Source organism: Phalacrocorax aristotelis, chromosome 7 (genome assembly GCF_949628215.1).
Source record: "Phalacrocorax aristotelis chromosome 7, bGulAri2.1, whole genome shotgun sequence".
In the NCBI taxonomy this organism is placed as follows: domain Eukaryota; kingdom Metazoa; phylum Chordata; class Aves; order Suliformes; family Phalacrocoracidae; genus Phalacrocorax; species Phalacrocorax aristotelis.
Window position 1 is genome coordinate 44,212,774 of NC_134282.1, and position 25,614 is coordinate 44,238,387.

At 40.9% G+C, this 25,614-nt stretch overlaps 1 protein-coding gene across 4 annotated transcripts in view; it reads left to right on the forward strand.

Moving 5' to 3' along the window:
- The window catches only part of PDE8A (phosphodiesterase 8A), a 160,093-nt gene that overhangs the window by 79,576 nt on the left and 54,903 nt on the right, over positions 1 to 25,614 (forward strand). The gene's annotated exons all lie outside the window — the stretch shown is intronic.

Genomic DNA, 25,614 nt, shown 5'->3' on the forward strand with positions numbered 1-25,614 from the left:
TATGGCCCAGACAAACAGCTTCTTCTGAAATCTGCATTGCTGAGAAAGACAGTCTCCTTGGCGTCCCTAAGAAGTCAATGTCAACAGGACCTACTGCAACATTTCCATGGTTTGCTGAAATGCAAAGACAAAACTTTCCAAGGTTATTTTTGGGAACCCAGCATGTTCTGGGGATGTGACATGCTCTTCTGAAGTACAGAGCAGCTCAGAGCCCTCACTGGCTTCAGTTGCTTAGTCAGTAGTTATGAAGCACAAAGAGCATCCAAACCTTTAAAGTACGATAAACAGTGAAAATGTTTGACCTGTGGTTTTTTCCTTCAACTATTAGACTATTTCCCAGAACTCAAGGGAGTATTATTGCTTCAGTTGGTTAGATACAATGTAAACAAACCTATTGCTTCTCATCCTAACACTGTTTTCTGGACTATGACTAGATGTAATCTAGTTAGGAAAAAGAGGATCTTCATGTGGTTTTCGTTTGTTTGTTTGCTTACTCCTCCATTTTACTTCTATACATAATCCAGTAAACTGAACTGTTTCCCTTATTGTTGTTGTTCTTCTGGTAGGAAGTTACGTGACAGTCTAAAGCTTTTGGGAATGTGCATGGATAAGCTAGGGTCATATCTAAATTTTGTAGATTTTGAGATTGAGGCATGATCCTTAAACCCAAAGGTCTCTGTCTCCATCTGTTGGAATGAGAAGGGCATAACCCCAATGGCTGCTTGTTTGGACTCATCACAATGAAACTAATTTCATTTTAGTGTGTCTTCTTCCACTACTTCCAGTCTAGCCAACATTAGCAACGGCAGTGACTTGATGGTCTGCTGTGCCATGGGGGCAGAAAGTTTGTCACTGGAAAATAACAGTTATGGCAAGAACTCTTCAGGTGCTCATAGATTCTGCTTCCTTAAAGACAGGCTGAAGTACTTAGATGTATGTGTAGTATAAATTACTTAGGACCCAGTCTAAAACCCTTTGAAATCAGAGGGATCACTGTTTGACCTTAGGAAGAAACAGACCTGGGCCTTAGAAGTAGGAGATATTTCTAGCATACTTTAACCAAACTACAGGCTGTACATCTCTACCAGGGGCTTGAGTGTAAAGAGAGGTGCGTGTGCCCACCAGGAGCTCTGTTCAGAAGCTGGTTGTTCAGAATTTTCCTCCTTGGAGACGTTTTCCTCCAGGCCCCTAGAGCTTGTTCACCAGAGAGTTCTCTACCTCCACCTCTCCTGGTGTGTGAGGAGCCACACCACGGACACCATTAGGAGCTACCAGGAATTGGGCAACTCCCTGCAATGCCTGCATGTCCTCTGTGCCTGCCTGTGGAGGAGTGCCACCTCTGACCTTACGCTGATGCTTCAGTAGGACAGGGATGACATTGCATGCTGCATTGGTATGAAAGGGAGTTTTCTGTGTCAGTCTGCTGGAACCTTATTCTGTGATTTGGGTAAAATGTGTTTATAAATGTTAACAGAATATGTCCTAATATTTTTTCTGCTCATATAACAATACTGTTTATATATACTGGGACAGGTTCTTTTCTCCCAGCGATATTGATACCGGTACATCCACGTAAAAGGTCAATAAAGCGAGAGAAGTGAGGTCATTCAGTTTTCGGATATCCTTATATCACATCACGATATTCAAAATGGTCCAGTGGTAAAAAGGATTTTAGTAAATGCCTGAAAGTACACATTACTCTTTGAGGGAATAAAGGACAGGTTTTGACAGGTTCCCAAAATGCATGTGGGCACCAACGTGGATTTTCATCAACCCTCATCTTATGCAGGAGAAATTTGCTTGGATGCTTAAGACCTCTCTGTCTTTATGTGATTGAACACCTAAAAAAGCTGTCCCTGTATTTGTTCAGTAAGAAAATTTCAGCTTTGTTGGTCGTCTAAGATCCAGGAATTTCAGTTTAGTAGGCTAAACTAACTCTCTTTTGTGTGTTACCTTTTGCTGAATTATTTTCTCTTCTGTAAGAGAACTTGCTGCTGCGTGGCAGTAGATGTGCTGTGGCTCCTGACTGGTCAAGTGGTCATTCCAGGTGGTAGCTTGCTCACTGCCATAGATCCTGGCTCCTCCAGCTTGCCCTGTAAGTGAACAGCAGAGGAGTCCCAAAAGGGAGTGCTGCAGCAGCACATTTTGCAGACTGCTTCATTTCTTCTTCCTAACTATAAAGGATCTTCATCCCTTGGGATTCATCTTCCTTTTGAGTTGTTGCTATTTGGTTTTAATAGTGGAGATGAGTCCTGCTTGGACTGGTGAGGATTTAGCATGCTTTTGCTTAGAGCTGCAGACTTTCCCTGTGTACCTTATCATTCTAATCAACATGTAAAGAGGTCAAGGCTCAAGGAGCAAGGAGTGTTGCTTTGCTGGTGCCCAGTGCCTTCTCTTGGACTTGCTAACTGTTCGGGAAGAGTCTGTCCTTTGAAATGGTAAAAGTTTTCAGTTTTGTCTTAGAGAGTTATACAGCATTCTTAATTTCTTTGTTGTATTATATTATAAGCTTCTTATCCTATCTCAGCCTGAGTTTTAAAGTTCATCCAGCAGAATTTACCTGGGGGCTGTTTTATTTTGGCTTTTCAGGAATTTAAGAGTACATTTGGCTTTGAAAAGGACAATGTTCCCTTTGACAGGTATTTGGAACTTCCTGGTTTAATAGGTTTTTAATGTAGTGCTCATTAGGTTAATTAACCCTCTGCCTTTGGTTAAGCCACTCAGTACATATAAGCTCCTATCACTTCCAAGGGAGGCTTTATTTCTGTTAGCAAATGAACTGTAGGCTATCAGACTTACTATCTGTTCATTCAAGAATAGCATACCTATCTTAAATACATTGTTTTCAAATACAGCCATCAATAAAAACCTCAATAAAGCCACCCCATTATTATCTGAGGCATTGAACAGTCAGTTGCAAGGTTGTCAAAAGAAGCTTCAAGATGGCAGGTTTAAAAGAGAGATGACGCTTTTCCGTGCACTGCATGCAACTCGACTAGTTGACACTGCCCCAGCTCTTCTTCAGAGGGGAGAATATTTTTTCTGGGCTGACGCTATGCTTGGTGGTATTTTTATTCCTCATATAGATTTCAAAACAAAACAAAGCAGTTGTTGCTTAGCTACCCCTCTGGAGTGATGGTCTCTCACCATTTTGCAACTCTCTAATCTCAATGTTGCATTTTTCACTTGTTAGAATCTATTTTTACTGGCTGGTGTTTTATACAGACACTTCTGGAGGTTTTTCATCTGCCAGAGCAGGATGTCTGTGTACTGCTGGCTTGAAACTAGAGAAAGAAGCCTGGCTGGGGGGTCTGGGAAAGGTCCTGCACCAGGAACCCTACAGCAGTACTAAAATAAGTTTACGGTAGGTTCAGAGATAATACTTATTCTGATGAAATCTGTTGCTTGGGGTGAAAGGGTCTGTATTTCTTTGCCATTGCTACATGGCTCTCCGTTAAAAATAGGTTCATTTTGGATAAGGATAAATACCAGAAAGCAGAATATCTGACTTCCATCTTCTTCAAGACTATCTGACTGAGAAGCTGTAAATTGGCATTTTGGAGTCGTGATGCCAATTAATGCGGAGCACAGCAAAATGGAGCTAGCTCAATTGTTTATGCAGTCAGAAACAAATCTGAAAAAACCCTCTAAGTTATTTCTGTTGAAGGAAACAAGGCATGCCTAATGCCCACAGCTTGTACCTTTACCCTTTTTATGCAGCACTGGGGCATAAGGGAAGAAAAGAGGTTTCCTTAATGAAGAGTATCATTGCAGAGAAAAATCTCTGAGTGGCTAAAGGCTGCAGATTCTATTTGCACCAAAATGAGGAAAATATTTGGTGCAAGCAGTGTCATATTTTTGTTACTCTGACCTGGAGGAAGAGCTCTCCACTCCTGCAAGCAGAGTCAGTCTGAGACTGTATGTGTGTACTTTCATACTTTCATGACTGAGCTGTATGTCTCTGCCCCCCACTCTCTTTTCTCCATGGTATCCCAAACAGTGGTCAGCCATACTTGCAGAACTAGCCTGGTCATCTTGAATATAGCCCGTTTCCCCTGCTAGGTACAGCTGACAGATCTTGGAGCATTTCTATTGATGCTGACAAGGCTTCATGTACAGACTTCAGCTGCAATGCCACTTTCTGGCATTGTTCGAGAAATCAGAGTCTGTTCCCATAAAGCTTGTTACTTGACAGCATTTATGTTACATGACTAATATGGCAATGACAGTAATTTGCAATTAGCTGTGTCTCTCTTCTTGCGTCCCTGCCACGTGCCCCAGAGGGTATGTGTCTGTCTAAGCCTGACCTGCTTCCGTTTACAATTTTCTTTCTCTATAATGTATATTTCTGAGCTCACAGAGGGAATTGTGTGACTTGGATAACTAAGCGGTTGAATGAAAGCTGCAGAATTTAGATCATCGGTTTAGATCCAACTGTGCTGCAAAGTCACTGTCATCTCCTGTTTCCTTAGAGTAATGTGTAATAAGCCAGTGGGCTCAGAGCAGTTCTTAGAAGGCAGGTTACCCACCAACTGCTCTGCTGGTTTTGTGCTGGGAGCCTCAGCAGAGAGGGCCATGGCTGAATACACAAACACACATGGCAAAGAAAAGACCCACTCGTCGATGGAGCTGGCCCCTCTTGGGGAGGGTTGGGGCATTTTGCCAGGGTTGTGCTGGGGACCTGGCACTGCCAAGCACTGTTTTGTACTTGACAGAAAAACCCAACCTCTGGTCTGGAAAGGCATGCGACTAGTCTGCTCCCTGCCAATATATGGAAGGTATCTGTCTCGTGGCTGCAGGACATCCTCACCAGCACCCAGAGGAGCGTGCATTATCGGAACGCGTTTGAAGCCCATGTAATAATCTATATATAATTGGGTTCATTCCCTTCGACTCTGCCTTCACACATCAAAAAAGACCTGGCAAGGCTAGATGATCTGGTAAGTCTGTCTGGAAAGAAGGATAGTTGAGTGGGTTCCAGGAACAAGGGACCTTACGCCACTGCTGGAGGAAGAGGGACAGAGGTGGGTAAGCCAGAACCTCCGATTCCTGCTTACCCCTTGCAGGAGCAGCACTGACATGTATCCCTTCCCCCAACTAAGGCCAAGATTTCAGTAAATCAAAGCTATAGAGTAGAGTTGATTCAGAGCCAAGGAAAGGCTCTGGCTCAACTCCACTAGCTAAAAATGAGCAAAGCTTTTGAGCCTGACTGGAATCTCTCAAAAAACAAACAAACAAACAAAACTCCTTCCCCAAATCTTTGTATTTTTTTCTTTTGGTAAAACCATTCATTGCATTTTCATCTGTTTTCCAGTTTTCTCTCTTCTTTTTCCCCTTCCTGATTATATATATAAAAATGTATCCCTGTACATATGTATACTTTAGATGTTTTCAGCCAGTCATGGAAAGTGTTCCTTTTTGTGGTGTTTTCATTGAGACAATCAGGGGCAAAGTTCTTGTGGCAGTGCCAGGTCTAATACCACAGGAAGAGCTGTGTCCGCTGGAAATACCACAGAGAGTACAGAACCCGCAGTATTTTCTAAAAACACAAAATGGTTTTGAAAGCCAGTCAAATACTGCAAAGTCAGCTCAGATTATTATTTTGTCTCAAATTGTTTATTTGTCTTTGTTTTGTTTTTTAAAGGTGTGCTGAGGAACATGGCTTACGTTAAATCTGGTTTTGCCACCATGTCCGTACAGTTGTAAGTGCTGCTCTAAAGTAATGGAAATGTCATGATCGCATCATCTATAGTCCTTTAGAGTTACACAGTTCAGTCAACAGCCAGGGAGCTGCTCTACCTTGAGATTTTGTTGACGCTGTGTCTTTTTGGTCTTGCACTCTTTATATTCCAGCAGCATTCAGAAATATAGCTATGGCCCTGATTTCTGCAGGCTTGTATCTCTGAAAGAGTCCCACTGAGATAAAGTGTGCTATGTGGTACACAAGTACTTGCTGGATCAAGGGTCCTGATCTGTAAACATATAATGAGTAAATAACCTTATGGGGAGGGGGTTGGGGAGTAAATCTCTGCTATTAAAATGAAAGCAGTTCTACCTAGTCATTCGAATAGCATGGGAATGTCTTTATTTTCCTCCTCCACTTCAAGAAGTAGTTTAGGAAACACTAATTTGATCTTTTTATTAATCAGGGCTATTCAAGGCCACAGGCAAACTATTGATTAAATAAACAGTTTCTTCATAAAGGTCTATATCACAAGAAGAGATTTAAAAAATGAAGAAGCTGGAATAGGCAGGGAAGAGAGTGTTGAATACTGAGGTTTGGAAATATGTCCTTATGTTTATGGAACAGCTTTCTTCTGCAGGAAGAACAGCCAGCTCAATGTATTATTAAGTAAACGATTTCCCAGTGACAATGAGTTAATAGTGGTTGTTGTGCAGAGGATAACAGATGGCCCCTGGAGTGAGTATACTCCTGGGTCTCAGCTGATGCTGTAAACTGTGGGTTGTGAATGGTACAAAGCCAGGAGTCTGCGTCTTCTCTTGGGACAATTCTTGTTATTGCAATATGAGCTGTGCGACTGTACACTTCAACTCTAGCTTAGGGAGGTAACTTCAGCTACTTAGTGTTAGACGTCAATTTAAAAGTTTTTTACTGCTTTCACCAGTGCTAAATTTTACTGTTGCTTAGTTATACTGTGTGTTAGCTCTGTTGTTTTTCACCTGTGCTTCAGGTTGTTATGTGCAGGAACATGCTATTAGAGCTGCTCTGCACACTAAGAAGCTGCCTTTTGTAGCATGGAATTTTTTTTTTTTTTAAAGTTTAATACTGTGATTTAAGGATCTGTTGTCCTCCTCCATTAAAAAATGAAAAAGAAGGACAGTGTTACACAGTTTATTGTACACCAGTTCAAAGACATTGTCTGCCTGGGTGGAGACCTTAGTAGCCTTGTAGAAAAAGCCAAAGCCAGTGTATAAACACCATGGATGTCAGAAGACTCGCAGGGAAATCTGGGTGGGGCTCCCTGGCTGGGATATTTGTGCAGAGATATAGTCCTTTTCCTCTTTGTCTTTAATGTGTTGGCGTGATCCACTCAGGAATTCACGGTGCCAATGGCACTCTTATGAACATGATGCCCTGTCTGCTCAATGGGAGAGTGTTCCCTTGACAGAAGTGCATCTGAAATCATGATGGTGGCTGTTCTTTGGGTCTGAGGTGACTGAGGTCCATCATCTCTCCTGAACTTCAGATGAGCGCAGCCATGCTGTTCATGTGAAGGACGTCTGCAGCAAAGTGGGACAGGACCGTTCTTATCAACCACATCTGCCACTTTTATGCTTGCTTGTACTTGAGGGAAGGGTCTCTCTGTCTCTTTAGTATCATGTTAAAATCCTGTTTAGCTGCCATGTATTTTCTCGATCCTTTCTTTCCCATAATCACATGTGTACATGCAGATTCTTCCTTTCTAATTAGCTTATTCCTAATGCCCCACTGAGTCACTGTCATAATCCAGTTTTATGTGACCTCACAATCGTCTTGCGCCTCCTCCGTCCAGGCGACACAATGCAGTCAGCTCCAGACAAAAGCATGCAGACAATTCTGTTTCTAAAAATGCACTTATTACAGGTTTAAAATTGACACATGTCAGCACTAAGCAGAGCCCTCATCTTTTCCCAGCCCACAGTAAATGTGACATTCCTCATTTAAGCCGGCTCAGTCCACCCCTCTGAGAGTCTGGGAAAACAGGCTTTGCAGGGAGCCCCAGAGGTCAGCAGAACAGGCACTGTCGGACAAGCTAAATATCAGAGCAGAAGTTCTCAGAATCTCTATGGTTTAACAACAAATCATATAGAGTAGACAGTAGGAATCTGAATATGTGGTGTAAATGAGGCATTCTGTGCAGTTTTCTTCAGGTCACTTAGATATTCTGTTATTATTGCTTTATAGAATTTTCTAAATAAGCCCATAAAAACAAGGTGAAGGTAACTAAATCAGAATCAAGATTGCCAGAGTCATGCATGGGAGTCACAGATAGCACACATAACCCCAGCAGGCCAACTCCCATCTTAGTCTGCATGTTGTTTATATGCTGCTGTGTGCCATTTTCTGCCAAAGTAAAGACTCCTATCATCCTGGTGGCTTTCTTTGACGTCCATTGGGGCAGATGCCTTGTACATATGGAGGAAACTGAAAAAGTCTATGTTCTGACATATCTGAAGGTTGTTTCCCAGAGATTTCTTCAGGGTCAAATGTTTCAGGATTTTAGTGTTGTTTGAGAATAAGTAAAAATAGACTTTTCCACAAAACAAATCTTGGTCTTGATAATGAGCCATGAAGCATTCATGGAAGAAGATTTCAGTTTTGAGCTTAAAGAGGGCACAAATATAGTGGTCTTTCGTAGGTTAAGGGAATCATACTCCACTGTGGTCTCTGATGCAGAGACTCTAAGTTTTACATTGGTCTGTGCATGTAGCTAAACCATCACGGGGGCTGCTTCCTTCAATTAAAGTTTGGGTTTGTGTATTTGTTGTTTTCCAGTGTGAACAATTCAAAGCTGAATTGAAAAAGCACAGGCAGGGGGAGGGGAAGTGAGACACCTGTGCTAGCAGATGTACTGATTCACATTGCAGGCACAGACACACATCTAAGATGGCAAGTCAGTCCTGCCACTGATTGCAGTAAGGCTAGACAAGGAGTTCAAAGACTGTGCTTCTCAGTATGGTAAATAGGGTTTGCTGCACTAAAGGATTTTGCAAGTAGTTCCAAGGTCTGTGGATGTTTGCGCTCCTGACTTGTCTTGCAGTAGTGTCAGACTCTTCCTGTTGATTCTCTGGCCTGGCAATGTGGACTTTGCTTCAGTTATGACTGGGTTAGAAAGGAACCAGTCCAAAGATTTTTTTAAATTTTTTTTTCCCCTTCCGCCCCCCGCACCAAGTTGTGATCCATTACCTATTGCTTTCCCCTTCTGGGCAGACCTCACTAGGCTATGGATCTTACTGCCCAGTCTTAGAGCTGGGCCCTATGACTTATGACTTTTTCACTTCTGTCCTGCTTGTGCCCTTTTTTCTGGAAACTTATGACCATATGCACTGGGGTAGCTGCAGTTGCTAGTGGGAAAGGTGCGTGTTGTTGCGTGTATGTAATTTAACTGATTGCCATCTGCCAATTAAACATACCACTGTGTTAAGAAAAATGTTTTTCAAAGTTAAGTTCAGTGGCAAACTCCCCCTTACTTCCTACTCATTAAAAATAATCTAACAGTCAGTAAAAAGCTTTGCCAAACAATAACACAATAATCTTTGTAAGACTGCATCATAGTGTTAAAGCTACATTTTGCCAGAGACCATTAATTGGATGCGTGTTCATGGCCAAAAAAGAACCCTGCAAAGCTTTCCTTGCACCCTATAGAGCGTGGTTTGTTCCTTATGCTGCAAGAGAAGGAATTTTATGTTCTTCTTGAAATTAGTTTTCAGCCTTAAACTGGAAAACCTGTTTTTTCCCCTGAAGGGACTTGCCGATGGTGGGGCATGCTGCTTTTTAGGCTTTTTAGGCTGGGGAGAGTTTCTTTTAAGATAAGACAGGAGAGACTGAAGTTAACCAGGCAGGCTTATTTTGACTGGAGAGGCTGCATTATTCAAAGCTCCAGGCAGACAGAGAGGGCAGCACTACCTATACCTGTGCTGCTTTGCTCTTGTGCCAGGTGGGAAGTTGTAACCCAGTTGCATCAGGAGTTTGTAGGCAATCATTTTTCAGAGAACAAAAGAATGAATCAATGCAAGTAACTGGGGATGTTGAGGTGGATTACAGAGCTAAGGGAAGGAGTTCCCATCTGTGTAGTTGGAGCCTGAGTAAGCCTGTCACTGGGACTCTCATCCATCCAGAAGGAGGGGGGGAGAAGAAGGTCCTGAGGTTCTAGTGGAGTGGGGTCCAGGGCTGCTGAACTGTGGGGCTGGAAGTGGCCCACAGAGACACTATGGCAGATGCCATGCCCCATGGAGAAGGATGCTGCTTTTGGGCCTCCCAGAGGCTTCAGCCTCAAAGTGGCTGCAGTCAGAAACTAAAGATGAGGAACGGAAAGGTTCCACTCTTAATTGGCCATGGTCTAAGTGACTTAATGCCATGGGGATCCCCCTTTAACCTTGCTTGGCAAGTGAAGAAGAATGTTTATACTGCTTAGTAATACTGGCATCTTTGTTCCATAGTAAAATGAGATGTAGGTGGTTTGTGCTATAAGCAAATGTATGCCTTTCATCTGGTAGAACTGTTTGATAAGGTTAATATGATCATATCAATGTACTTACAAAAAAGGAACAGCATCGATGGGTATTCTTGCCAAATAGATTGTATCTTCTCTGCTTTATGGTCCAGATACTGAAACATCTGAACAAGTTATTGGAAGAAAACACAAGAACCCTAAAAGTGAACAGAGAGGTTTTGTAACTACATCTTTTGAAGACCTTAAACATCCACATCCCTGACTAGACTTTTACCAACAAAAGGTTGCAAATGTTTTCACACTGGGAGTCCTTGAAAGTCAGTTTCTCTCCTGCCTCACTGCCATAACCCAGCCCAATTTCTCTTTCAAAAGCTGATAAAATTGCAAATGCCTAAAATGGGAAGGAGAGCTGCAATAACTCATGCAGCTGATAGGTTCACAGTGGGACACTGTAACAAAGAGGTATCAAGCAGACTACTGTATATAATCTCAGTTGAAAGTAATTACTACGATTTTCAAACCTGGGTGCTGATGGAAGAGCTTCTAAACCTGCAGTTAGGCACTCTGAATGAAATATTAAGAGGGAATAAGATAAGACTTTCATGTGGCATTAACCTGAGGGTGGATGAGGTGATTTTGAAGATGGTCTTAAACATTAATGTTTTTTTTTTAACCTAGAAATACTTTAAGGTTTATATAGGTGCTGAATTATCCCATTCTCACTGAGCACACTGACTGCACCAAAGTGTGTATGTTTTAGCTTTGAAATGCCATTTGGGTGCCTTTACGTGAATTCACAAGCTGACTTTCAACTGGGCTTTACAGAATTTGTAAACAGAAAAAAAAGAATGAAGTTTTCACGCTGAAGGTTGATGCCAAATTCTTTGGTTTCTGTGGAATCTTTCATTAAGATAAATTTTGTCTTTAGTCATTGCAGTGTTGAGGAGAGCTAGCTAAGTTGAGCAGATATAAAGCAAGGCAGCCTCTTCTACATGGGCAGTTAGAAAGAGAACTTGGGGTCTCCTGAATTTTCTTCACTTTGCCAGAGCAGATCTAACAGGCCTTCACTGCGTGTGTAGTGCCATGTGTGAGGAGCAGAAAAATGGAGAATCACACTGCCTGGCCAGATATGAAAATAAACAGTAAATTTCAAGCGCTTTTGAATATTGGCTGTAGGAATGCCACCTGAGGTTCTCAAAATGGGAGGCACCTAGAACTGGAGGTAATTCGGAAGTCTAGTCTCAATGCTTGACTCAGTCCCATTCCCCCTTCAGTATGTTTGGGAACTCTGTATGGAGCAGGAATGAGTAGAGCATTTACAGCATGATTGTACATATAATGCTTTACATACGCTTCTTGAAGTTAATTCAGCTTTTCTTTACACTTATGTGGTGTCTCTGGGACCACTTTTCTTCCCAGCTGGCTGCAAAACAATCACACCTTCTTTCTTCCCTTTTTCTTTAGAATTTAAGCAACTGTCTTTGTAGTTTCCAGGATTAACTAACTATGGAGGTAATGGTAGTAATGAAGGATTTTAACCGTGGTCAGAGGACTACACAAGCCTGTGCTGTACGGTGCAGTGGCAATCACTTGGCTGTGCAGGCTGCCCTCTCCTCTTCTCTTCTCTGGAATGAGCTCTGTGTGCTGCTGAGCGGTAGCTTTTCTTCAAAACCCTAAATTCACATACTGACTTCTGAGATTACATTTCAGTTGGGGCATGGTTGTAATTATTTTTAATGTATTAGAGGCGTAAAGAGCCAAAGTCAATAATTTTTATGACCTGTTTAATGCCAAACATAAAACCAGATGATTTGATCCCCCAGTCACTTTTGCATTTTTCTGCTTTGGAGTTGGGGATGGAAGATTTAAAAAGTTGCATTTCAAATATAGCACATTCGGGGTTTTGATATTCTGACTTATTCTGGTTTTCCTTACTGTGTTTTCTTGGACTAATAACTTTTTTCTGTACCACTTGTTCACTATTCCACTGGCTACTGTAGCAATGGATTACGCACAAAACAAGCACATAGGCAAAGGGACCTTGATCAGATAGGGTTTTGGCCTTTTCTGTGTTCTGGGGACATACGCAGTGATTGGAGTAGGAGGGATCACCTGGGTCATGAAGGTCAGTCCTCTGCTATTATGGGTAGCCACAGCATTAAATGTCTTTCATAAATGCATTCTGTACTGTCTCAAAGCTAATTATTTTTCAGCCTTTCCCTGTTCCTATTAGAAGGTTGCTCCAGATCCTTCCTCTTCTGAGAGTTTCTAATCCTCCTTTTTTCAAGCCTAAACTTACTTATGGTGAATTGATACCTACTTCGTTTTGTGCCAAGGTTTTCTATTTAGCTTCAGTAGTTCTTTTTTCTGCTTGCTCTTTTCTGGTCCAGCATTTTCATGGAGAGCAGTCATGTATCCCTCTAGCCTGCATTTTGCAAATTTGTTCATACGCAGGCTTGCACTGTGAAAGTAGGAAAAGGACAGAATGAAGGATATATTTCACATTAGAAATCCAGGTGCCTCTGTCACTGGATATTCTTTGGACTTATTTACTGCCCTGAAAAGTTTGCCCATGTTGTTGACAGATGTAGTGTCAGAAGCAGCTGTGCTAGACCCAGTTAACTATGGCTATGTCTGTGGTCTGTTGAAAGTACTGCCTTCTACTACGACAGCGCTGTTTCCTTGTGTTACACCCCATCCATCCATCTCCATTGTTTGCTCCATGTCATACACTTGATCTGTAGGATGTTGCCCATCATTGTGTTTTGTTGATACAGCATCCCAGTATATGAAAAGGGCTCTTGGATAAACCAGCAGTACAAATAAACATGAATAGTGGAGCTGATGGAAAAGCAAATCTGAAAAGGCACTTGAGGCTGTCCTATTGCAGTAACAGCAGTAAAGATTGTTAGAAGGAGCCAAATGCAGCAAAGTGAAATGTAATTTAGATCTCCTTATCTAAGACTGTGATCCTTAAACCACTTGGTTAGATGCTGCTTAACTGTGGAGGCACTTGGGGATTTATTCCATTGCATAAGCAGAGGTGTCTAGTGTGTGCCAGCTGTGATGCCCTGCAGTATCTTGGATGATCCTCCTCAGTTGCTACTCAGTGTTCATAACACGTGATCTACAAACAACCTTCTGGACCAGCAGGGAAGGCCATGTGGGAGATATCAGGGCATCTCAAATGGCACAAAACACCTATGTTTAGATTAAAAGCTCTGTGGATCTTAAAAGTTCTCTTTCTGGGCATCTTTGTTTGTGTATCAGCAGTCTGATATACTTAATTAAAGGACCAACAGCAAATATATTTTGAAACTGTAGCAAATCTTGCTATTTTGGGAAGAGGGAAAACCAGGAAGAACAGGTCAAAAACTAAAAGAAAAAAAAAGAGGGAAACAAAACTTGCCTAGATGTCCTTTATACAACAGCCCCCCTCCATGCTCTCCCAAAAGCATTTTGCAGATCACCATTAATAGACTTTTTTCTGAATATGTGTTGTCTATAATGTGAAGTTTTTGTTGTGCAAGTCTTGCATCTCATGCGATGAGGCTGTTCATATAATAAAAGAACACTAGCATAAGGAAGAATTGAAGGCTGTGTCTCATAGACTGCAGAGTCATTGGGATAGAGGCCAAATTTCTGATGTTTGCATGTAATATCAACACTTAATTAATATGTTACAGCAATAACAACTAATCATGACCTTCTCATTCAAGTCTTCCTCCTTGTATTATATTCCCTGTTAGATTCTATACCAGCCAATTTTCTTTAGACACTACGTTTGCCAGCTGCTAGCATGTGAGTGATAGAAGACTGTCCAATATTAATGTGTTGCAGGTTTTGTCCATCACCTTCTCCCCTCGATATGAACCATTGTTTAATTGAGGAGCTTTCAGGTCTGCAGACTCCACTGATTTATTTAATCCAAGCTCTTTTTAGCTGTTGTTACTATGGCAATAGGAAAACATAAACAGTATAAATGAGTAATGGCGATAAGGAATTGTTAGCTGGCAACAGAGATGATACATTTTGACCCTTTGTAAGATTTCTTTGTTGTCTGAGGACAAACAACAGAAGAAATGGATGGATTTAATCTGTCACAGGAACAATATCCAGGTGGAGAATATGCTGAATTGGGAAGGGATGTATTAATACCAGGGCAGCCTTAGACCTTTGGTACCTGCAACAAAGCCCTGGGGCCCAAAACAATGTCCAGAAAGTGTTGAAATGAAGACCCAGACTTGGTTGTTATTATTCTGTCCTGGAGTGTGAGCTGTTCTGGCCCACAATTCTCTTTCTGTAGGAATTAATTGGCATCTGTAAAATGTTGGTTGGACTTAAGTCCTCACATTGTTTTACATCCCTGAGAGATTCCAGTTCTCAGCAGCTCTTCCTGGCCCTCCTCCTGAGCTGCTGCGTTCCTCCCAGCAGGAAGGGCAGTATCACTACTTGACTCATTGCAATCAGATGGGAAGTTCAGATGCCACTGGGGGACTCCCAGATCTCACACGTGCCCAGGGAGCCTGCTGAAGGAATGCTTTGCAACGTGGGCTTTGCAAAGCCCATGTTGTACAGAGTCCTTTGTAAAGCTGGGTTTGCACTGAGTCCTAACCCAGTGGAACTGCAGCCTGCTGGCCTGGGGACACTTCAGAAAATGTAATTGCTAAGTCACATGTAGAGTTTAAAAAGGAAAAAAAACCCAGTTCATTCACACAGTTACTGGAAATTATATTCTGACCATGGCCTCCTGCTGGTGTAAATCCATGCAGCTCACTAGAGTCTGCTGCAGTGAGAGCTGATTACGCTTTCCTGAAAATCTGTCTGTCAAATAGGTTATTTGCTGACTGCTCATTCATATCGGTTAGAAAAGGGGAGGGCGGGGAATGTAGTGTTATATATGAAGGATTTTTACTACAGTTGTACTCAGAATTAATCTTCCCAGATTTGGTTTAAGTTTAAATCAGACTGGCAACGTTTTTATTTTTTCCAGACTTTTCAAGGAATAAGGTGCTGAAGTATCAAAATCTAGTCATCCATGTTAAAATTAATTTGGATTCTTGGGATTAAAAATTGCAAAAGTAGTGGAATAATGACCAGTGACTTGACAGATGTCTGGTGTAAACAGATGATGAGATTGGTGCTCAGCCTGTGCATTGCCATTGTTGCTTTTCTTGTTTTTAAGGACTGTGATTTTAGTATTATCTGTTATGGAGCCTCAAGCTTTTAGTTCTATAATATATCTAGAAAACTGTTGGCAACGAAATGTACTTCAGTCAGTTGCAGCTGTGAAAAGTGAGGCTTCCCAAATAACAGTCAAAGGGTCAGATCCTCATCTGGGGCATTTTTACTGCTATCAGTACTCATATTCATTAATGTAATATTATAGTGCCCCTTAATCAGGTCTGTTTGGGTGATGGTAACAGCAATAAACTGTTGGTGCACTAAAGGTACTTTTGCCTCAGAAGACATGGAGTTGAAGTTAAATGAACGAGAAATGCAAGATTCAAGACTGGAGGTGCTTTTCTTGGCATGGAATTGTAAAAATCTTGATATATGTTAGCCTGACTTTTATGCCTGGTGTATGCAATATAAGGTGTAATATTGCAATGCAAAAAACAACATATTGGTTCTAAAAACTCAAAGCCTATTGATATTGCGTAGAACATAGTTTCCTGCTGGGACAGCTCAGAGAGAGGACTGTGAGAGCTGCAACTGTTTAGGCCAGAACTACATTTACCTTTTTGTTTCTGATGCATCTGTTGGAACATACCCATTGCAACACTGATGGAAGCTGCGCTGAGGAATAGTGCATGTCTCACATCTCCTGCGTGGAGCAGAGACCAAAGGCAATGCTCAGAACAGAAACCTCCTCAAGTGCCTTGCCTTAGTTCGTTTGGGATGGGATGCTGAAGTGAGTTTAAAGAGAACAGAGTGTTCTCCACTTCGATTCCACTTGCTGAAACACAGACCTTGTTTGTTGGCTCCATGGCATGCTCCAATGCTAGTACCTTTCAGAAGCTGAGATACATGAAGATGAGAAGCTTTGAAAGTATACGATAATGACAATGTCCTAGTAATTTGCAGTAATTCGTTAATGTATGGAGAGTCAGAGAACAAAGAGATGGGATATGGATTTATCAGTATCAAATAGATGTAGGTGCATTTATTTGCTAGTTTCATGAGAATACTTACTCCGTCCTCCTTGGCTTAGTTGCAAGAAAGTCAATTTATTGCTTTTGTGCTATAAAGTTAAACCCACAACTTCCTAGCAAATAGAAATGATTCTATTTTCAACATGGTTCAAAGCTAACATGGTACTGTACAATATGTACACACAGTTTTTAAAAACTTCAGTTGATCATAGGCATGATCTCCCATTTAAACTGTGTTGTACTCTGACCCATCCCCTTATAACAAGCTAAGATAAAAGAAGAAACATTTTTCCATTCTAAACAGTCATTAGGCATTACACAACTATTTCCTTTATACTTTCTGGTCTGCCAGAGCCTCATACAAATTAAGTAAGATAAGTGTGGCCAGTCTGTTGTTTTCCAGTAAGCTTTTCTATTTAATTTTATAAATCTATGAAAACTTCTTTTATGAGTTTATGTGCTCTGGAGATGTCAGTAAGCACTAACGAGATTTGTATTTCATTCTGAAGTATCTATGAGAAATGTAATTATACAGTCACCTCCTGCTAGGATTTCTAGTGTCTTTACTAGAGTACATAGTTAATCCCAGCTGTTGTAATAAACAGTGAAATTCTCTCTTTGGGGACTGACAAAATCAGTCCAAGTGCAATCCTAAGAGCAAAATGTAATTCCTATAATGTCTAGGTTGTCTGATTGAAAATGAATGTGTATTACAAACTTCCTCATGTATAACACCAAGCTGTGATTCAGCAAGCACTTAAGCACAAGCTTAACTCAAAATTCTCTTGGTTTTAGTAAGATATGTTTGTGTGTTGCCTTGGACATGGTCCTTCCTTAGTGAAGATGCAGGACCTTGGTTTTCAACAGAATAGTTGCCATGAAAGTCGGTACCTGCGCTCTCTCTAGGCGTTTCCTAGAAATTGGGTTTCAGCTGGTAAGCATTGTCAGTGTCAGATACGCTGTCTGCATTCAGCTGCTGTGTGTGCCTCCATCCCTCTGCAGTCCCCCCCATAAGTTGTGCTCAAACTCTTTTGAGCTACTGCTCACAAGTTGCAGCTTATAAAACTACCATAACAGTGTTTATAACCTTTTTTGTTGTGTTTTTTTTTTAATTGTTTTAAAACGCTTTGACTAAAAGGAAAATAACAAGTCCTTTACTTCCACAAACTAACCAGCCTTCAAATCTGGAAAAGGCTGCTAAAGAGTGGGAGGGAATAATACATTTTTCATTTCCACAGTGAATAGGGCAAGAAATACTATATTCAGCCTTAATTGTAAAGAATATTGAAGTGTGATAAGTTGGAAAAACCTCCAAACAGAGAGGACAGTGAAGCTGAGAGTCATGGAGCTTAAGATAAGCTTAGGCAAATGTGTGTTAAGGGTGACATGACTATATTAATCCTGCCTTGGGATAGAGGATGATCTAGATAACCTCTGCAGATGCCTTCTAGCTCTGCGATTTGATGTTCTGCCCTGTGAAAGTATAAGCTTTTATTGTGGTGTAAATTATTGACTGACTTCTTTGCCCTTTGCAGGATGATCTGTCATCTCTGGCTATATTGTGTTCCGTTTTACTGGTTTCTGTGTTTGCTGCTCTACTAGGGCATGCAGTGGAACCAGGTCTTTCCACCTTTGGCCTTTATTTATGAACATGGTAGCCCAGGCTACTTTTGTCCATCCAGGACTATTAGACGTGAGATAATCCAAATGCTGGTTTTCCTATTGCATTTGGTTCAAAGCTGAAGTCTCCTTTGAAAAGTGGCAGTCCTGTATTTGGGAAATGAGTGCTGAAGAAGCTGTCTGAATATTGATTGAGGGTCTGACTTTGGGCACAAGACTTAGTCAGGCTGATCCTTGCCCTTTCACCCTGTTTTGCTTCACGCTTAATGCCTTTCTTGCTCAGATCAAAGTCCTGCAGCAGTTGTGACCTGTTTCTGCTGTGCTGGTGCAGTAGTGCCAGCTCCAGGGGATTAAAAATCAGTATTCCAGACAAAAAAAAAAAAAGCACTAAGCTCAAGAAATTAATGTTTTTTTAAATCATGGCACATTTTGGTTCTCTCTGCTAGTGTTTGAACATAAAGGATTCAAGCTTTTTCTGCAACTGCAAGAGGCAGAAGTAACCTTTTTACAAGGAAAACCTACGATCTCATGCAGTCACATGATTCCAGGAACTGGCTTTGAGGAAAAGATCAACTATTTTGAGATCCTTTAAAGACACTCCAGAGCTGGTAACATTGGTACTTACAAGTGAAGAAAGAAAACATTCTGGGAAGAACATAAAGCCAAAGTACTATGAGGAAGAAAATTCTATCCAGAATTATTTGGTTTAAAGACCTTGTCAAATCAGCATTTGGATCTCTCCCAAAAGAGGATTTCCATGCTCTGAAATACTCAAAAGAATTATTTCCAATACATAAAAGAGCAGAGTTTCTATGTAATAGACCTATATTTACCCTGAAGAAGAAAAAAAAAAAAAGAATGTGTTTGTGAGATATTGCGTCTTCTGTAATATTCTCAGTTTTGCTCAGATTTACTCTGCTATCTTTAACTAGGTCTTACTCAGTTTTTCTTTGTCAGCTCATCTTGAAAGCTTCCAGCTACTGTGTTCTGACACCATTTCTTGAGAACTAATTTTTTGGCTCTCAATGTCTTTTCACTCCAATGTGCCCTAGAACTTGTCTCCTCTTTAAATTATCATTTTTTTAAAATGTAGCATTTAATCCCATTTTAAAATTTTCTGTGTAGAAACAATTGCTTTTTACTAGACAGTAATTTTCTTTTTTTTTTTCAAGGAGAAAAATGCTTCATTCAAAATTATATATAGTGACATGAAGGGCTTTTATAAATCAAAGATGGTAAAGAATGTCCTAATTCTGTTTTTTAAACATCAACATCATTTTTCAAATACACTTCTTAATTTCCCATGGTATGGTAGCTTGGGTATCCTATTAAAGCTCAAGGGGTGAGTGCTGAGTCATTCAGAAGGGGGCAGATCCTTCCAAATCCCACTCCAGTGCCAGCAGCTCTGGTTTGTTCCAAGGCAGCCGGTCCTGTGAGCATTTCTGTCTCCTAAGATCTTTTGTATCTGAAACACAGGTTCCTGAATTTGTCCATGAGTTAGAGAGGTGACTAGGATTTCCACCTTTTTGATGCTGGCATCTTGGCTATGTGACTAAGATGAGGCAGGATGGACCTGGGCCATTATTTCCCCTGACGTATGTGGTAGAGGTTCATTTTCCTCTTTTGCTCCTGTTTGTGTACAAAGAGCTGAACTTCTTCATAACACCTGGAGATAGCCACAGTCCCACCAAGCAGAGTACTCATCACAAAAATGATACCCCAGCTTTCTAATCTGAGATTTTCTGAGAAGTTCATAGTAGGCAGTTACCTTAAAAGGTGCCAGTGTCCTTAAAAACATCAAGTTTTCTGTACCTGCATTTTTTTTCTCTCTTCTGCTCTTCATCTGGGTAGGTAAGTGGGCATCCTTGAGGTGCCTGTGCAGCTAGGAGTTGACTGCTGAAAACGTTGAGGAAGCTGCTTCTGCTTTGTTCAGGAAAAGAGAAGCTGCTGCTGCAAGTCATTTTAGAACAAAAATTATCATATCAAGAATTGCATCAGAAATGTCCTGAACCCATAAATCAAACCTCCATGATTTTTGTGTGATCCTTTGGTTATATCAGCATGATTACTTTGTTTATGACCCTTTTTTGGTTATTAAGGAAGGTTAGGTTCACTGTTCATTAGTGATTTTCCTTTCTGTGTTCAACTCTTGCATTTCTCTTGCAATCTGGAGTCTTTTTCCCCTAAGTAGACAGGTTTCTTTATCCCCGCCTTTAAAAAACATAACATCACGTCCTTGCAAGTCATTCAGAGTGTTCTTCTAGCCAGAAACATAGATTTTTTTTTTTCCAAACTCTTCTTCAATGTTGAAGAATTTTAAAGTATACATTCCTAGTATATGACCTCTTTGGCTATATGGTGATTATTAATATTAGAGAAGCAACTAAGAGGAAATTACATCAGTAGATAAGATGAACTGTGCAATAGCAGAAGCTTTATTTGCACTGAATACACTATTCATTTGCACAGAAAGATCATTTCTCAATTCAGAGAGGAATATTCTAATTTAAGGTCTAACTTCAGCCATATGTCAAAATCTCTACAGAAACAAAGCTTTCTACTGTGCAGTGATCCTGTAAGAAACACATTCCCCTTTGTGGATGGGTGAATGGTAGGTGCATCTAACCCTTGGAGCTCTCATTTTTCCTGACAAGCACTCTTTTAATATCAGAAAACATTTCAGTTTAGTCCATTTGCTAGTTTAATGTAAAGTGACCCAAAATAGGTGTAAAATATAGGAAATACCATAGTTAGTGGCCTCCAGGTTAACTCCCCCATAAACCTAGGCTAGGATTTTATTGCTCATTTAATCTGATTAGTAGGTGCTTTTGCATTGCACTGCAGAAGTGAAATTTCAAAATACACTTCCATGAAACAAATTCATATGTAAAAATTTAATTGAACGTAGGTGATAATGACAGGTATTCCATTTAACTGAAAGTTAAAAGGAGTTCTCTGTTTAGCTGCACAGGAAAAAGCAGGAAATGGTGCCCCGGCTTGCAAAATAAATCTCAGTGGTATGTCATTGTAGAGGTAACTGGAAAACATTTTGCATTTTGTGTCATATCTGATAGTCCAGGGCCTCAGGCTGTTGAAAAGAAGGGGAAAGAAATCCTGTAGAAGTTACTACCCTTTTTGCCAGACCCTATCAAGAAGAGATAGTAACCTCAATGAGCAGATTGCTCAGCACACCCATCCACCCTTCCTATGCTGTCCTTGCTTCTGTGCTTGCACACAATAGGATTCCATAGTTTCATTTATATTTAAAACCACGTGCCATCTTCCTTTGGTCACCATGTTCACCTCTATTGATATAAATCAGACCTTAACAATGGAAAGCCCTAAATAAGTGTGCTATGTAGATAACAGACTTGTATAGTCATGTATCTCCACTCAGGTTATGTCACGCCACCATCATTGCTGTTCCTGCAGGTCAGAGCAAGGTCTCTTTCCCTAGCTATGTATTAGCCATAAGCCTTAGTAGAACGGAAGTTTGGAAAGAGAGTTGTAGCAAAATTATGTTTTCATCCTGAAGCCCTGTGGGTTTTGCAGAAAACCCATCTCTGACAAGATTAACTTCTTGACATTGTTGGCACACCCAGGTAAATATCGTTCACTGATAAATATGTTGGAGTTTCTCCGGGTAGATTTGCTTGTTCTTGGAAGCTTTTGCTAGTGATGTATATGCTTTTAATTTCATCACGTAACCAAAGCTAGGATTGAGAATGATTAGCTTCAGAGAAGAGTTTATTTTCTAAGCCCTTACTTCTAACATTTAAATGGAGGAGTCAGGGAAGAATGACAGAACTGGTACAAACTCATACTCTGCTGAAATGACAAATTCATAGAAATCAGGAAAATTCTGATGTAGGTATAGTAAGGAATGAGAAACAGTTTTAGGTTTTTTTTTTTTAGACCTGCTGGTTTTTATTGGTATTTGTTGCTCTTCAGGTGTGTGGTCTTATTTATTTATTTATTTTTGTCTAGCCATTCGTTAGCCTACAGCTACTTGCCACTATTTGGGAAGAACAAAGTCTGTTCAAATCACTAGAGTTATATTGCAGATAGATTTGGTCCAGTATGTTTGCCTTGTCATTTGACTGCAGTGTTGACATGGTTATTGGTGTGTCTTCCTCCCCAGGACTGCATACTACATTTTTTTGTCTCCAAGGAGAGGTGAATTTGGCAAGGAGAGCCAAGAAGCATCCAGCTCTTTCCTGTTGTTCCTTTGCTCTGTTACTGAGAGTAGGGCAGTCTTATGGAAAGCTCTAAACTTAGCTGCTAATTTTCATCTTAGGAGTCTGTTCTGCTTAGATTTTGGCTAGGAGGGATACCTGGGTGAGAGGAGAGTCCTGGGATTGTACCTACTGAATTGCATCCCCCTGGGGAATATCCCTGTGTATTTTCTGTCAGGACCCCAGATTTTCTCAGATTATAAGGGCCCAGCAAGGTCTTAGTTAGTTTGTCAGGAGCTTAAGAACTACCTTGTTTAGAATAGGACTTAATTCTCTACACCCCTTTGAAAGGGATAGCTCAAAAGGCAGTATTAAAGGGCCTGAAAAATTTTGTCCCTCAATGGTCTCTTTACAAGTAGACGAGTAGGGAAGAGAATTTTTCTTGATACAGTTGGTTGGGATGCAGTAGTGAAGCTCCATATTTGTGATCAACGGTCAAATATTACTTCTTGCAGTTAAGAAATCTTTAAATTGCACAGAGATGGGCAGAATGACATTCAATTAGAGCCAAAATGTCTTCCCCTATGTTTCCTTTCTGCCTGCTATAATCTGTTTTTAAGTCATTGTACATCTAGCTGAGGGGTTATTTTTTTGGATCATATTTGACATTTGCCCATAGCTGGAAATATGAAAGCAGATTCCACAAAGCAAACAATGAAATCCAAAAAGGAGATGTTATGTGTGCTGTTTGGTTCCACCAGCAGAGTGCTAAGCTCCCTTCATATCAATGTATTTTAACAAGAATATTATATATTATATGTATATATACAGTTTATATATGTGTAAGACTGATGGTAGTATGATCATAATGAAGTGGCACCTGCGTTCCTGACAGTACCTTCCATACATTCACTGAAGTTTATCCTTTTTATTCAAATCAACTTTTTGTGTGTTTTAAAATAATGAGAACGTTTACAAAATATTCAGAATATCAACAGTGTGAATTCCCAAAAATGGTGTTTTCAGGATCTGAAAGGTAAAGGCTGGGAGTCAGATCTTAAACAGACCAAATTGGTGCAGTTCCTAGATTTCCAGGGAGCAGCTCCAATTTGCATCAGCCAAAGATCTCTCCCTATTTCATTGAGACAGTAATTTTCATGCAAAACACACCAGACTTCACAGGATTCCAGTAGTTCCGGCCCATTTGTCTGCGGCTGCTAGGAAGTTGTTTACTCTTTTGTATCACTCTCTGCTGACGTCAGCTCACTGAACAATGTCATCAAATTTCCTGTTTTTTGGCTTGTGGAAAGTAGCTCCCCCACCTTATGCTAAAGCTTTGCTGCATGGAGATCTGTGGAGCCGGATGCACCCAGCAGACAGGATGTAAGGTTAAATGCAGCATAGCTAAATAAATAAAGTAGGTGTTCAGTTGTGAACTAGAGCTGCCTACTTACCAGGAGGAAAAAGCTGACAGTTTAAATATCAAGCAATGATAAAAACCCACATTTGTTTCAGGTTGTGTGTGGGTTTTTTAATGGATTTTGGATTTTTTTCCCCGTGAGTGTTTTTTCTTGCAGAATTATGTTAGTAGCTTTCTGAAGTAGCCTGAAATAGTTTATAATATGGTGCTATATGATGTATATGTGAAAACACCTCCATCCAGAAACATTCTGCAAGTCTTAACTGTGAGGCTGCTAGTGCTGTAATTCTGTAGACAGAGGAACTGTCAATAATGCATTCATCAATAGTTCTTCTACTAGCTAGCACAGCAATCTGGTTGCTGAGATGAGGGGTGCTGACACTCTGCCAGGGGTCTGATCCCCTTGCATGTTTTGGTTTGCTTGTATTTTGGCCAGTGCCACAGGGTTGTTAACTTCTACTTGGACAAGAACCAGTGAGCTTAGTTCAACGGTTCTTCCAGACAAAGCTTGGGGCAGGCATCTTTAGTCAATAATACTAACATCATCATCATATTAATCTCCTGTCACACACAGCAAGAGGAGGCACCTATTCGAAGTAAGAAACAATCTTTGTAAAAATAGGGCACACTGTGTGCCTTATGGTACTTGAGTCTTGTGCTTCCCTATCTCTTCTGTAGGCCTGTCATACTCCACATGGTTCCCCCCGGCATAGTGTTACCCTGTCTCCAAATCCTATTTTTTCCTTTCCCCAAAGAACTTGTGTATTTGGTGAAGAGCAGTTGATCACTTCATGAAAGCAGTTCTTGTAAGTAATCTTCTAAGGTCCTTTATTTTAAAACAAACAAACAAAAACTCCAAAAAATCCAAAACAGAAAACTAAAAAACCCACAACTCGAAACGTTTGGAGTTGCAGAGCAACAGGGTATGCTGGAGTGGCATATAGGAACCAGACCACCATTGTGGGGATTGAGTTTGTCTTTATTTTTTTAAAGGTTTTTATTAAGGTACCACCAGAACATTTTGCCTAGTGCCTTCCTCTACTAAATTCAGTATTGCTGCACTGTCTCAGTGACGTGTTCAGTAACTAGAAATAGTCTGACTGTGTGAAGTACTGAGTGTGGAGCATGTGGGCTTTCACCTCATTGAAATGCTGAGTTCTCTGTCTTTTCTGACTTCTTCATGACTGGGTCTGTGAAGAAACAAAAATGCTCTTTCCCTCAAAGTATCTTCTTTTATGATCAGAAAGAAATATAATGGCTTCCCCCCAATACAGAGTTCCTGTTCTTCCAGCATCCTGCATCCCTAATGGGGCCCAGAGTCAGTATATAGAGAAATGAACTGGATAGAGTACCCAGGCATGGGTACCTGTCTGAATTTGCTTTGCATCTCCAGGTGTTTCATTGCGTTTGCAACGGGATTTCATTAAGATCATACCAATCCCTAAATATGAACATTCCCTGAGGCAGCCTGCCGAGTTGGATAAGATGCAGTGAACTTGCACTTCAGTCAGCTGAACCCTTGCAGTGAAAACCTTGTGCTCTGCACAAGTAAAACTAAAGAAGTTGATCTAGTCCCTGCTGTAGACCTGCCCATAGCACAGGACCCACATCAGTCACCTTCCGATTTGGAACAAGCACTGTCTGTGCTGAGGGAGGCTCAGGAAAGAAGCAGGAAAGGAGACGGCTGCAGACAATGAGTTCAGTGCCTAGGCAAAGGTAACACTTCATCCAAACAATTGGCAGGGGCTTCTCTCTCTTTGTTTCTCCCCTGCCCTTCTTCCTCTCTGTGTATTCCCTGTTCCCTCCTCTACATATTTCCAGAGGTTCATCCTGTACCTTTGTGCCCTCCCATCAGATAACAGCTGCCGTGTTTGATTCTTTTGACCTCTGTCCTGGCCCCCCATCACTACCCTGTTTGCAGTGCTGTCCCCTTAAATTCCTCCAGTTCTCTTTTCCATTGCCCTGCAAAGCTTCTGCTGAAGTTTGAATCACTCCTGGTGTTACAGACAACAAAAGTAACCACTGGGGCTACATTTCCCCTGTGGCAAGGCTGGATGAAACTCCCAGTT